This window comes from Manis javanica, chromosome 1 (genome assembly GCF_040802235.1).
Source record: "Manis javanica isolate MJ-LG chromosome 1, MJ_LKY, whole genome shotgun sequence".
Classification (NCBI taxonomy): Eukaryota; Metazoa; Chordata; class Mammalia; order Pholidota; family Manidae; genus Manis; species Manis javanica.
The window spans coordinates 196284826-196299451 of record NC_133156.1 but is presented as its reverse complement, the minus strand read 5'-3'; positions in this window follow the sequence as shown (position 1 = coordinate 196299451).

Genomic DNA, 14626 nt, shown 5'->3' with positions numbered 1-14626 from the left:
AACATTCATGAAAGGAATGATGAAAGAAAGGATGGATTTTCTGCCAGCATTGCAGTCAGCAGCAGTACTCTGGCCTGATTACTTAAGCCGATGTTTTTCCTAAATCAGTCATGAATCAGTAATTATCAAGTTTTGCAATACTAGGCAAGTCTCTTGAGAATAACAAATGATTTATAATGTTAAGTTGATAGCTTTTTTAAAAAGGAAATAATTTGGCTCCTCTTGATGGGTTTCCCTGGGCACTGGGCAGAACCCCTATTGATTTGATGGGGCTTTGTCTGTGGAAGCTTTGCAGACTGATTTTTCCTACATGATCAAATAGCACACATTTGCTTTCTTTCCCCACAAAAATAAGAGTGCTGCTAGTGTGTGGTTATTATTTTCACTTCCGTTCATTTGGCTTAACTATTTAAACCACAATTTAGTCCAAAAAGGAAAAAAAAAAGTCAGTTGAAAATTCAGGAATCAAAGGTTTTTTTTTTTTCTTTACTCAGTTTCTGCCAACATGTTTTGTGATTACCTGTTTGGTAACTGTCTTCTACTCTAAGATTTTCTCCTTTATGCACTGGGGTTATATATCTTAGAGTTGGAAAGGACTTCATGAAAATTTCTAATTTTGTCCCCTACATACCGAAACTGTTTCAGTTACAAAGCCCAGAACTGGTTAAATAGGGATTCAAATGTGAGCTTTATCTCTTATGTGATACTGTGTTAGCCAACATGCCTGCATTGAGGCAGTTACCTTGCTTTAGATACAGGAAACCTGGAGCTCAGCGAATTACACCCTTTGCAGTTTGTTCTGATGTGCTGTGTGATGCCCATTTTCAACAGTTTGTTCCTTGGTTGTCCAGGACCCTCAGGCTGTTGCTTCTCTTTCACAATCACCACTCAGTGACTATATATTTAACTCAGGAGGTCTGTATAACTTTGCTTTGTACACCGCCTGCTTGTTTCATTTTGGAGATGTTCGCTCCTTGGGCACATCTTTGACCACACCTTTACTTAGATGTTCCCAGTAATTTCAATGTCTTAACATTCAAGAAGGCCCCTCAGTGTGGGGACCAAGATAGGTTGCATCAGATGAGCCTTTCAGAACCCTCCAGGATCCTACATATCTCTTCTTCAAGGGACTACACTTTAAGTTTTTTGTTAGTTGTTGCATAGGGTATTTCTTGTCTAACACATGATCCTCTTTGAGTACTAATGAACTTTGGCATTCTGAGGCTCTCTGACACGGTGACCTCAGGTGTTTGGTCAGGCTCTAGTAGAAGTTATATATTCCAATTATTTGCTTCCTTATCTGCATTCAGACTGGGTTCTAGTACCCTGAAATAGCCCAACTCATGGTGACATTTAACATTTTGACAGTTCTCCAGTGTGGGTTCCCAGATTCATCTATTGTGCTATCAAGTGGGAGCTGCAGAAATCCACACAATCACAGGATTGGAAGGGAGCATACTGGTCATTGATTGCTTAAGTCACCCCCACAAATCATTGCCAAACAATTATCTAGCCTGACGGGAAATTTATTACCCCCCAAAGCAGTTCATTCTAATTTGGATAGCTCTGATGGGTGGAGAATTATTTCTTATACCTATTCAGTGTGGACGTGTTTCCCTTATTGAATAAACCAGAATTCCTTTTAATTAGGACCCCTCAGAGTCTTTCCAGAGTTGACTTTACCTAATACCTTTGGGAGAAAAACTTATTTGCATTTGCAGATCTTGGTGAATGCTGCCCTGTGAAATTCAGAATGTAGCTGTATATCATCAACAGACCTATAGTAGGTATTTAATATAAAACACTTGTTGAAATAAAAAATTATTGAAGAAAGCAGTGATGACTAGGAGTATAGGGCTTATAGCATGTGTCATTCTTTTGGCAGATACTGCCTTAAGCTCTTAATTACTTTATATGTGTAAGTCTTGCCTATAGAACTAGTTGTTAAACTCAGAGTGGGGACCTGTCTAGAATAAGTCTTTTTATGACGTTGCATTCACAGGATTAGCTAGTGTTTTGCAAGAAAGCGAAAGCATGAGAATTATTCCTCCTGTCACTAAATGGCTTTTCTTCTTTGTCTCAGATGATGAGTGGTGGTAGTTGTGGTGCATGTATGTGTTGGCATGAGCCCAGGACCAGTTCTATCTTATTGAAAGTTTTAGAACTAATCTCCCAACAGAAACAATTTTTCCCAGGCCTGCCTGCAGAAACCTATTCCCTTTCTGCCTCTGACAGGGCTGCAGCATTGGCAGAGCTACATGAGGGGTTAAATTGATATTTGGGTGTTGGTCTGGCAGCCTGACAATCACATACCAGGAACACCCTTCTCCACTCATCTGCCTGGTGCACACTTCCTCATTCTTCAGGCCTCAACAGGAATATCTCTTTGTGGAACTTTCCTGATCTGCCCAAGCAGAGGGGTCTCCTTTTCTTTCTTGTCCTTGCTGAACAGTGGATGGCCATTTATTTTTATACATACTGCATTGCACATATATTGTTTGCTTCTACCACTGTATCCTTGTTATTCTATGAACTTTTAGAGGAAAGAGACTGAGTCTCATTTCTCTTTGTCTCCCCTGTGCTAAGAACAGTGACTAATGCACTCAATGAATATTTTTAAAGGAATGACATTTGAATGAGTTGTTTGTGATGAGTTATTTGTAATGGCTTAGGACATGCATTCCCCATTACTAGATAACATATTTACAAACAAAGTTTTGCAACATAACATTGTTTATGAAATTGGGCATTGCTTGCACTGTTTGGTATGCTCTCAGGACTCTGCCCCTGATAGGCATAACTAAACAGCATCCTTTCAGTTAACAACAGCAGGGTTGTGGGGTCTGGGATAAGCATTAACTGGAACAGCAGCATGCCAGTGAGACAGGCCCAAAGGGCCTGTAAATGTCCTGAGGAAGAAGAGAGTGGCAAGTAGAACATGGTATCCACTGGGTATGACAATGAAGAACAGATCAGGGAAGGAGTTAGCTTTGAAGAGTCTAATGGAACTGGTGAGAAGTCCCAAACATGGTTGGATATAGTGGTAGGAAATCAGGAAGTGGTGATCCTCAGAAATGTAGGCTGCTAATTGCCAGTCAGCATCAGGGAATCTATCAGCAGATAAGAGGTATGTGTATGAAGGAAATTCTGCCAAGAGCCTGGCAGAGCTCCAAACTTAGGAGGAAAACAGCATAAGGCCTTTTATCATTCATTCATTCAGCAAATTTTGGTCAAATATTGTAATAGACTGAATACTTGTGTCCTCCCAAATTAATATGTTCAAACTTGATCCACAAAATGTGGTGGTATATAGAGGTAGAGCCTTTGGGAGGTTCTTAGGTCATGAATACGGACTCCTCATGAATGGGATTAGTGTTCTTATTAAAGAGACCCCATGTGAGTACACAGCAAAAAGACAGCCATCTGTAAACTAGAAAGGGGGTTCTCGCTAGACACTAACTCTGCCAGTTCTTTGCCACTGGACTTCCCTGCCTCCAAAACTGTAAGAAACAAATTTCTGTTGTTTATAAGCCAGACACTCTAACATATTTTGTTATAGCAACCTGAACAGACTAAGACAAATGCCTATTATGAAAATGCTTCTAATAGGAGATGAAACCTTGATCTGATTGTTAGTAGGAAAAGAAGGAAAATGCCTAATTACCAACATTGGGACACATGATCAAGACTGAACTAATCACTGTGACATGATGTGAGTTCCTTATTATGGGGGTAGAACTCTCTTAAATATCTTTGTTTCCAATCAGGATTTATCCTAGAGACAGGATGCAGCGAGCTTCCAACATCGAATAAATCCACCTGTGTTGAGAAAAAGGTCTGGAGCCTGGATTCCCAGGAGGGCCTGACAAACATCTTTGGACTCAGAACAGCATCTAGCCTCTGACTGTCCATTAAGCTGTTAAATATAGTTGGTTGGCCATGCCAAATGATGGTTCTACATCACAGAGAATAAGAAACACTGACTTTATTAACATCTTGCACTTGAAAAATATTCTGTACTTATCAAAATGCTTTCACATTTCACTATTTCATGGGACTCTAAAATTCTTTGAAAGAAAACAGGATGGTGGTGTATCCATTTTTTTTGGATGAGTACATTAAGTCAATAACAGTATAAATGGAACATCTCACTCCTGGTTAGCTAGTGACAGGGGTGGAACTAGAACGAGTTCCTTCTTGCTATGTCACTGCTCTTCCCCTTATGCCACTGATTTGCTCATGCGACAACTCTAAGGGTACCATGTTCACTGAGAATCCAGTCCAGGTTTGACTGATTTCTGGGAAATAGAACCCAGCTGGGTCTGATTATTCAAGGTGATACTCAGCAATAATAATGAACCCAAGTATTGTTTGACATACTTGCTTTAAGAAATATTCTTCAATTCTGAGTTATTACCTATTTCAAGGAGATCTCCTTAAATGTACTAAAATTAACAATACCATATATTTTTAAATGTCAGTTTCTAATGAAAATGCTCCAATGTTTGTGACTTTGCCATATTACTTGATTATTGAGTTCCTACATCGTGCTAAGCACTATTCTTAGCTTTGAGAACATGGCAATAGTCAAAAAAGACAATATTCCCTTTGTATAGGCTTTTGTTCTAGTCAGGAAGGTGGGTGTTTGTGGAGAAGACTAACAGAAACCAAGTAAAATATTAAGTATGCCAGATGTTAATAAAATGCAATAGGGAATGGGGACAGGATGGGTGAGGTGGGGGAGGAGTTGCACTTTTAAATAGGAAGGTTAGGGAAGGCCCTATGAAAAGCTGGAAGGAAATGTATCTCTTTGTATATCTTCAAAAACTACAAAAAAAAGAGGAAACATCCAAACTAGCTCTCAATAATTATCAGTGAATACATGCACACACACACACACACACACACACACATATAACCTCGCATTTACTTTTCAAATTAATTCCCAACTCTATCCACGTAAAAAATGAAATCAAGTTGATTTTATGTCATAGAACTGTAAGGACATGGAATTTAGCTATCACTAATGTCTGCCTTTTGTTTGTAGACCTCCCACTGATTAGCTCAGTGATAAAATTCCACAATAAATTTTGACTTGAAAGATTTTAGGATATCACAAAAATGGGAATGACGAATAAAAGCTATGTGATGAGGCAAATACTTGGCAAATATTGTGAAGCACTTAGAACAAGCTTTATTAAGTGTGGTGGAATCAGTTGATCATTACTGTTTTTATTTTTATCTGGGGTCAAACATAATTAAAATAAAACATTTTCTTTGGGTTTCCAAATTAACCTAACAATTTATCAGTCTCCAAAGATCTTTGTAGATGGTAATACTGGAACAAAGTTCTAAAAGAGGATTCTCTAAATCTCGAAAGAAGTTGGAAAATAATTTGTTTAAAACAAAACAGAAAGTCCCAGGAAACACCGTGAGAGAATGTTTTGTGACATTGAAAATTCAGTTGAAAGGTGTGATACAGTGATTCTAAGGCTGGTTGAGCCCCAAAATGCCTAGTTTGTCATGGCTTAGAGCTGCAAAGAGTAAGGAAGAAATGTTGTAGCTGCCCTCTTGTGGCCAGATGGGAGGTTTTTCGCTTTTCTGTCTCGATATTTGCAGGAAACAATATTTGTATTCCCCCTTGGAGTTATTTATGGAATAACATAAGAGTAATAAAACATTTCAACTTTTCAGATGGGCTCAAAAGATCTTCCTCCCAAAGCAATACCTTGCAGGTCAGTCAACACATATTTTCAGTTGAGCAAAACCTCCTGGCTATTGGTAGATGATGTTAAAATTGTGGCCCCTTCCACTACTTCCCAAGGGAAGCCATGTGAGATTCCTAGGAGGATTTTAAAGATGAAATACTCAAGTCTACAAATACTTCTTTAGGGGAATGGTGGGAATTAACTGTAGAGGCATATGTAGGAAACAACAGGAAGAGTTTTGCCACCTCTCAGTTGGATAATCAAGACTAAGTCACTTAACCTGGTTTAGACCTCAGTTTCCTCATATGTGAAAAGAGAGCATTCAGACATCTCATATCCCTTTTAGCTGTAAAATTCTATAAATATGTGAGTTGATGGAGGGAAAACTGCTTTTTGGTACCTGGAATTTCTTTCTTCTCTGGTTATGTGGTTTTATTATTAGTGAACTAAAGAGCTATTAGGAGAATTTTATGATGAAACCTTTGAAAATTGCAGGGCTGCAGGTAGATTTTTAGAACTGCCCCATTGGTCTTGTGAGAATTTTTCAGTTTATTTGTACAAGTACTGAATTTATTAAGTACATACTTTGTGTTATGCATTATTCTAGGTGCAAATAATACAACAGTGATAGGGAAAAGGAGAGTCCTTGTCTTCAGGGTGCTTATAGTTTGAAGAAATTTAAATGAGTCATTTTTATGTCACTTTACACAGTTTGCTTTTAGGTTCATATGTAATAAGGGGAACTTACAACTCTAAATGTCTCTAAAGATTTTCCAGGTGGGATTGGCTCAAAGCTTAGCAAAACTCCCAGTAAACTTGGGCAAGAACTGGATCTGGAATCAAAACTTCAAGGTCAAGGGTGCCCTTTGGTGAAGATTCTATGTTTTAATCATTCTGAAAACTGTTCTTCCATGGACCATTTTTTAACATAAAGGAAATTGTAGTAGGTCTTATATCTTTTTGTAAAATAACCTTTCTGAGTTCTGTTTTCACATTAATACCATGCTGTTGAAATGGTTAATTTAAAAAACAAGATTGTATTTTCAATGATTTATAATTTTACATATTTTATCAGAGTAATATTATTTTTGTATTTTGTTTTCTCCTCAAGTCCTTGTGCATACACCAATGTTTAAAGTAGAGAAACAGTCATGTTTTGAAATATTAACCAATTTGGTTGTGAGAAATCTTAAGCTATATATTACTAAAATGAGAGTTGACTTATACTGTTAGTTATATGGATATTCACATGTGTGCTATTATCAAGATACAGGGTATTGATAAAAATGATTATTCCAGATTACAAGAAATTCTGGGAGGACCTATTGATGACACAGATTTTTTTCCCGTTGCCTTGGTATTTTCGGAATATCTTACACATCATCTACTGTATGTGTCTTTGTTGTGAGTTAGAGTTTGGTTAGATAGAAAATTTGAACTCTATTCAACTTGGCAGTGTAAAGAGCCTAGAGTCCAGTGATTTGTCTTTAGGGCGGTATTTGGGGAATAACAAAATATTTCAGAATCATTAAGGGTTTTACAAGAGGGAATTTGGGAGTGGTTGAAATGCTTTGTGTACTTCTAAGAAGGCAGGATGGGAGAGATTAGAGGATGAAAATGGTTTTAAAATTCTCATTTAGAGAATTACTGCAGGTTCATAATAAAATAAATGATCATAAAATAAAAGGTGAGACTTTTTCTGATTTCATTTTAATAAAACTGAGAAGGTAAAACAAAAAATAAATCAATGTTACAAAGTCAGGGTCACTGATGAATAATATTAGAGCTCCTGCTTGGCCAAAGATTTATCTGCTAGGACGTCTTTTAAATACAGGGTGTGTGATATCATTCTGGTACAAATGGTGATAACACAGATCACTTCTTTAAACATAATTTTCAAGTTGATAGACTCTGAGGAAGGTAGTGTGAAGTCTTAGAGAGAACCCAGACCAAGTTCAGAATGTACTAGGTCAGCTGGCTATGTGATCTTGGATAACTTTTCAGCCTCAGTCTTTTTCTTTGTAAAAAGAGGTGAGTCCTCTTCTCTCAGGTGTATCCAGAGAGGGCTCCATGCCTTCCCCTTCCCCTTCTAGGAGAGTTTTGCTATATATTTTTCTGTTCTCCAAGATCATACCAATCATCAAGGCCTAAAGAGCTGAAAAGAAAGGTTTAGTTGTTGTTGAGTTCAGCAGTACATGAAAATTTAAGTTACCTCTGCTAGTTCTATTAAAGAAGGAAGGATGTTGTTAACAGTGCAAGCAAATGGGTCTTAAACTCATAGTCTGTAAGGAAATCTGCAGTTTTTGCATTTTGTTTAGGTTTGGAAATGTGAGGAATGGCAGGAGTTTACAGTTCTGGAACATATGGCTCAAAGGCTTATCCAAGCATAAAAAAGTAGTTGTGATTTGAACCTAGCTGTTGATTGCTTTTTACTCAGATCTCTTTCCTGCATTCATTTGTTCTTCCATGTCATTCAAACATTTTCAACCATTGGATATTCGTTATTGAACATAGTTCTTATGTTTTTATGGAAACTTCACTTAAAGCATTGCCTGATTTTGGATCACAAGCTCAAATGCATGTACAGACCAGAAGTGAAGCAGGGCCTATCTAATATAATTATAAGCACTGGCAACTGAGATGAATTGGAGAACATGAGTTTAGTCCAGACTGTCTAAAGAGTAGTAACCAGTCAGCAGCTTGTTGCTATGAGGATATAGGCTGCATGTTCCCAGATCTTCCAATTTTTTTTGTGTGTGAGGCATCATAAATATTGGCTTTAATGTGGATTTGACTGATTTTTAGAACACCATGCAAACCAAACAGAGCTCATTATCTGAGGACTGCTTGTTTGTATACTAGATTCCATCTCCTTTCTCATGATCTGCATCCTGACAGCATGACAGTTAAGAGCTAGATAACCTGAGCACAGATCACAGTCCTAGTGTGTGACTTTGGCAAGTTACTTGGCATCTCTGCACCTTGGCTTCCTCTTCTATGAAATAGAGATGATAATAATATCACTTAATGAGTTTCCAGGAAGAATCAAATGAGTTAAAATATATAAAGTGATTAGACTAGTGATTGGGATATAGTAGGTGATATAAAAGTACTCAATGTTATTAGTCTTTTTCTTGTCTCATTAAGAGGCCAAAGCCCTCTTCCTGTAAGGCATAGGAAAAGAGGAGGGAAAAAAAGGGGGGAAACAAACTTTATTGAGCACCTCCTATATACCAGGGAATTATGCCAGGTATATTTTATGGCATTTTCTCATTTAATCCTCAGCAGACTCTTGAAGTAGGTTTCATTCCCATTTGACAGTACAGAGGACTGAGGCCCTGTGAGATCCAGTAAGTTGTCCAAGGAAATTTGGGATTTGGACTTAAGTAGATCTGATCCCCAAACCCACTGTTTTATAACAGAAAGCTTACCATCCTCAGCCCACAAGATTTGTTGTGAATTTGATGCCTGACAAGACCACTTTCATAAAAGGGATTTAAGGGAAATTAATTTCTAAAGGAATCTCAACTTGAGTCCAGATTAATTAGAGAGAACTTTGTTGCCCATTAGCTCTGTGCAGGGCAATCATGAGCTCCTTGAGGGCAGGGACTGAGTCTTTGCTCTTTCTGAAGTTCCCAGCATATACAGTGAGTTTAAATGCTTATAAGGGAATGAAAGAAACACTCCAAATAGGAATCCCCTGGTCCACACAATTTGGAAGAGTCTGGGCAGGACGTGCAATGACAAATTTAGCCAGGCCAGTTATAGGCCTTTCATCGCTAAAAGCCCACCAAATGTCGAGGAACCTTTGCCTCCTTTCCTAACAGTGTTCCAGAATCAGAATGGATGGGAGAAGTGAAGGTGTGTATAAAGGGAAGGACAAAAGAATGACAGTGGGAAATGTGTCTGTAGAGATAGAGGAGGTGGATGGGAGTGTGGGAAAGGCAAAACCAATTGAATAAACTTTTTGTCACCTGCACAAAATTTTAGGCTTAGATGAAATTTCCAAATCAAGACAAAATAAAAAATCACACACAACAATTTCTCTGGCAAGCCCTTTTCACCTCAACATACTCTGCTTACAACAGCTGGTTTTTTTTGGTAGATGGAATAAAAGAATATGAGAAATTTACTTGAAAGAATGTCTGCTATTGTAAATCACACAAAGGCTTTTCCAATTAGGTCTTACATCTGTCTACAACTCTGAAGCAGAAAAATGTGAACACCTTTTTGCTGACTGGTGATGTTTTTAAAGAAATTTGAATGTTCAAAGATCTTGCTAATCCTTGCATCATTGATTCAAATTTGTTAGGAGTGAGTGAAATTACCAAAAGCACAAACTAAATGATTAATAGATCTGTTTTCAAGAATCAAATGGAAAACAAATAGGCAAATAGAACTACAGTTCCCACTCTATCAATTTGTTTCTTGCTCTCATTAGTTCAAGGGTACTGTTAGGTCTGCTGTGTCATCACTTTGCTACTCTTCTTCATTCTGTCTAGAGGGAGTGCCAAGGCTATGAAGGCTGCACTGTCCCACCCTGGGGTCAGGCAGGCTCACAGATGGACCTTTGGAAATAATCCAGATGCAGAGTAACACTGAGGCCATCCATCCTTTGCCAAGCTCATGTCTGCATGAATGTCCAGCAAATGCTTTTTAATAGGCTTAGAGTCCTGTATTTTCTCCCTGAAGGAGCTCTGGAAAGTTACTTGACCTTCCTGAGTCTCAATTTCCTCATCTGTGAAATGGGAATAACCCTGGAACCTATCTCACATGTCCATGATAATGAAATGAATTTTACCATGTGTAAAATGCTTAGAGCAATGACTAGCAAAGTTCTTTAATACTGTTAAAACTAATACAAAGTTTCAGAGGTGATCTTTTCATTGGAAATAACCCCTTTCAAAGTGCTTTAATTTGTAAATGATTTTAAAAAGTCCTTGGTGTGAGCTCAAGCACCTTTACTCACTTGTATCTGAAAATTAGCCATTTCTGTTATAGGCAAACTTACATCCATTTCTGTAAACTATCTGGATTTCCAAAATGGGATGTAATATGGTCTTGTTCCTTAGAAGGGAAAAATGGTATAACTATACAGTAGCTATATGTAGACAAAGCAATTATTGATTAGAAGTGGTAAAATGAATTTTAAAAATAATGGGGAATGAAAAATGCTTTTTTAAAGAAATAACTTTGCCCCATATTTACTGTTGCTATATACTAGATTATTTCTCATTTTCACTAAGTGGGATACAAAATTATCAGGTCAAAATAAAAAATTCACAAACTTGGTTTTCTGTTTCATACCACAAGGTATTTTTGATAGTGGAAAACATCATTGTTAACTCTCAGGGACTGTCCTTTGGACATTTCCCTGTATCACATTATTGTAGGTAGAGGACTGGTCAGCATTATAGTGGCAAAGCTAAATTCAAATCCATGCTCTATAGTCATACTTCTTTTAAAATATGTTAGATCCCTGCCCTGATTTCCTCTGGTAAAGCTGGGGTGGAGCAGTATGGTTTAGCAAAAGGCCACAGGCTTTGGCATCAAACAGACCTGTATTTGAATCTCATATATTCCACTTATTGCTTAGTTTTGAATATATCAATTATTCCAACAAATTTATGGAACAAAAAAATCGTTCTCAAACTTTAGCATGGATGAGAATCACCTAGAAGGCATGTTTAAACACAGATTGTAAACCAGAGTTTCTGATTCAGTAGGTCTGCTGTTTGGCCCAAGAATTTGCATTTCTAGCAAGTTTCCAAGTAAAGATGGTGATGATGCTGGTCTGAAGACCATACTTCCAGAACTACTAGGATATGTTATGTGCAATAGATGAGGTTCAGATAGTTCCAGAGTTGGGTCAGAGTTTCCATATCTATAAATGGGAAGAATATTTACTTGGAAGATTTTCTGTGAAGATTAGAAATATTGTGTAGATGCACTCGGCCCTTAGTGGGCAGTCAATAAATAGTAAATATTATTCTCTACAGTCAGATAGCCCTGGATTTGGGTTCAAGCTGTGATGATTGCATGATCATTAGTTTACAGTGAATGGTCTACTGTAAACTCTATAACCTCTCAAAACATCATTTATTTGTAAAGTTATGTTATGGCCTGAAATGTTACTCACTCCACCCCCCTGACCTCCGCCCCTTCATATGTTGAATCCCTAACTCCCAGTGTGAGGGTATTTGGAGATGGTAATTAGGTTTCGATGAGGTCATGAATGAGTATGGGGGCTTCATGATGGAATTAGCCTCCTTATAAGATGAGACTGGAGAACTTGCTTCCTTTCTCTACCCACCATGTGAGGATACTATAAGAAGGTGGCTCTCTACAAGCCAGGTGAGAGAGCCTCCACCAAGAACCTCATCAGCTGGCACCTTGATCTTGTTCTTCTGCAAGAAATAAATTCCTGTTGTTTAGACCACCCAAGGTATGCATTTTGTTATGGCAGCCTGAGCTAGTACAGTGGAGATAATCCTCTACCCTGTATATTATGGATATAATAAGATGCTGTGTGTACAGAACTTGGAACAGTGCTTGCTACCTTCAGTACGAGGCAGCTACTGAGTATTAACATTATCATTCAATAATTACAGTCATCATTATGCCTTTTCTTCCAATTCCTCCTGTCTTGCCAGTGGGTTTTAGCACCGGGCAAATTTGCTATGGATTCAGTGTGACCAAAGAAATTGACGGCAAAACGTTCTTTGGGGTGAAAGGGTTATACCCAACTTTATTTCCAGGTGGCAGGTCAGTCACTAAAATCCCATTCACTCAGAGCCTGTCTGCATGCAGCAAGCCAGTCTCTGCCTTTGGGCCCCTCTGTCCGCACAGCTGTCCTCTGGGCCTCTGTCCACAAAGCTGTCCCGCACAGCCATCCTCTGGGCCTCTCTGCACAGTTGTCCCGCACATACGTCCTCTGGGCCTCTGTCTTTGGCACTGCCACCACTCCAGCCTCTGCTCTGCTCTCCTGCAGCCTTGCAGCCCTGCCATCATGTTGTGCCCAGATCACTGGGCAGAGCTCTTTTTATAGAGTCAACAGCCATGTATTGCCCACAGGTGTGCAGTGAGCTAGTCAGCACAGCCAGGTGAGAATCCTGGCCACAGGAACTCTCATTTTATCCACACTTTCTCAGGATTTCTCCTGATGTTAACTTTGCTAAGAACTCCCTAAATCTGATGGTAAACTGACTGTAGAGCATGTGGATGAGATGATAAGTAGTGAGGGCTAATCCACATCATTGCTTTTCAACATTGTGGCTACAGATTAATTCCCAACCCAGCATCTCATCTTTGGAACAGCACATACTTATATAATAATGAAAATGTTGTCAATCTTTTTTTCTGAGTTCAGCCTGTCCAAGAGAATAAGCCTTCTGGTGTGGCTCATTTTCTGGTGATGTGCCTTTTGTCAGAGCATAGTTGTCTCCTGGGTGGTATCTTGTACATGTGTTTCCCATTAAAGTAGCAACTAAAGAGTGGCAACTGTGAATCTTTTCTGGCTGGTGCTTATATTTGGTTTCCGTCTTCTTTAATTAGCTTAGAGTGGAAGTTGGTGGAGGAAGGGAGGGGAAGAGTTATTTGTGAATTGTAAATTGGACTTGTTGGGTATGACATTGGGTTAATTGCTTAGCTGTAGTGAAAACTTACTCTGGTTCTCCCTTTTTCATTAAAATTTCCTTATTTAGAAGCAGATTCCTCAGGCTTTACATTTGCATAATTTTCATGCATCTAATTTGTTTTAAAAATCATTTAAAAATATTAAAGACTTGGTTGAAATTTTAAAAGTGAAAAGAAAAAATTGAAATGAATTCTTTTAGGGACAATAATTTATCATGGTGAATAATGTTATAAGAATCATTTAAATGCAAGTGAACATGCTATCAGAGTGTCATTTGAAGTAGCTTTTATTATTTTACTTATAAAAAAGATATGTACAGCCTCTTTGTAAAAAGTTTGGCAGTTTCTTATAAAGTTAAACCCACATGAACCATGTGATCCAGTAATACCACTACTTTGTATTTACCAAGAGAGATGAAAACTTATGTTCACAGCAAAGCTTGTACACAAATGTTTACAGCAGCTATATTCACAATTGCCCCAAATTATAAATAACTCAAGTATCCTTCAACAGGTGAGTGGCTAAACAAATTGTAATACATTTATACAGTGAACTACTACTCAGCAGTGAAAAGGAACAAACTATTAAGATAAGCAACAATTTGGGTGAATCTCAAAGACATTTTGCCAAGTGAAAAGTTACATGACAAAGGTTATATAACATTCTTGAGAATATAAAACCATAGTGACAGGACAGACCAGTGGTTTGCCAAAAGCTAAAGATAAGTGGGGGATTATAAATTGGTAGCACCAAAGAATTTTGGGGGTGATAGAATGATCCCCAAGTGAAGTAAAATTCATAGAACTATACACCCGAGTAAGTCAATTTTACTATGTTAATTAAAAGAAAAAGATTGGTGGTGAGGCAGGGAAAGACATTATGTCTCTTTCTGGATTATAAATAATTGGCCCAGTGTGGTATGCAGTGAGGTATTTAAATGTGTGTTGACTTAAATCTATTATGGAATTTCTTTATAGGTAGGAAATGTCAGGAAGAGATTTATTCTTGATTGTTGTGCATAATGAAAGAAAGGAGGAAAGACGGGTTCAATTTCACCCATAGTTTCACATACAATAACAACCAAAAATCATAGGACAATATAACAAATTAACAATACTCATAAATTGCCTTTTGAAATCTCTAATCCTCACCAGTTATTAGCTTTCTAATCTCCATTGCATTTTCAAAAATGAATTGCATCTGGATTCTGAGTCTGAGATTCTGAGATAGGAAGCAGTTGGGTCAAAAGTGGGAGTTCACTTTCCTTTATACTCCACATCAA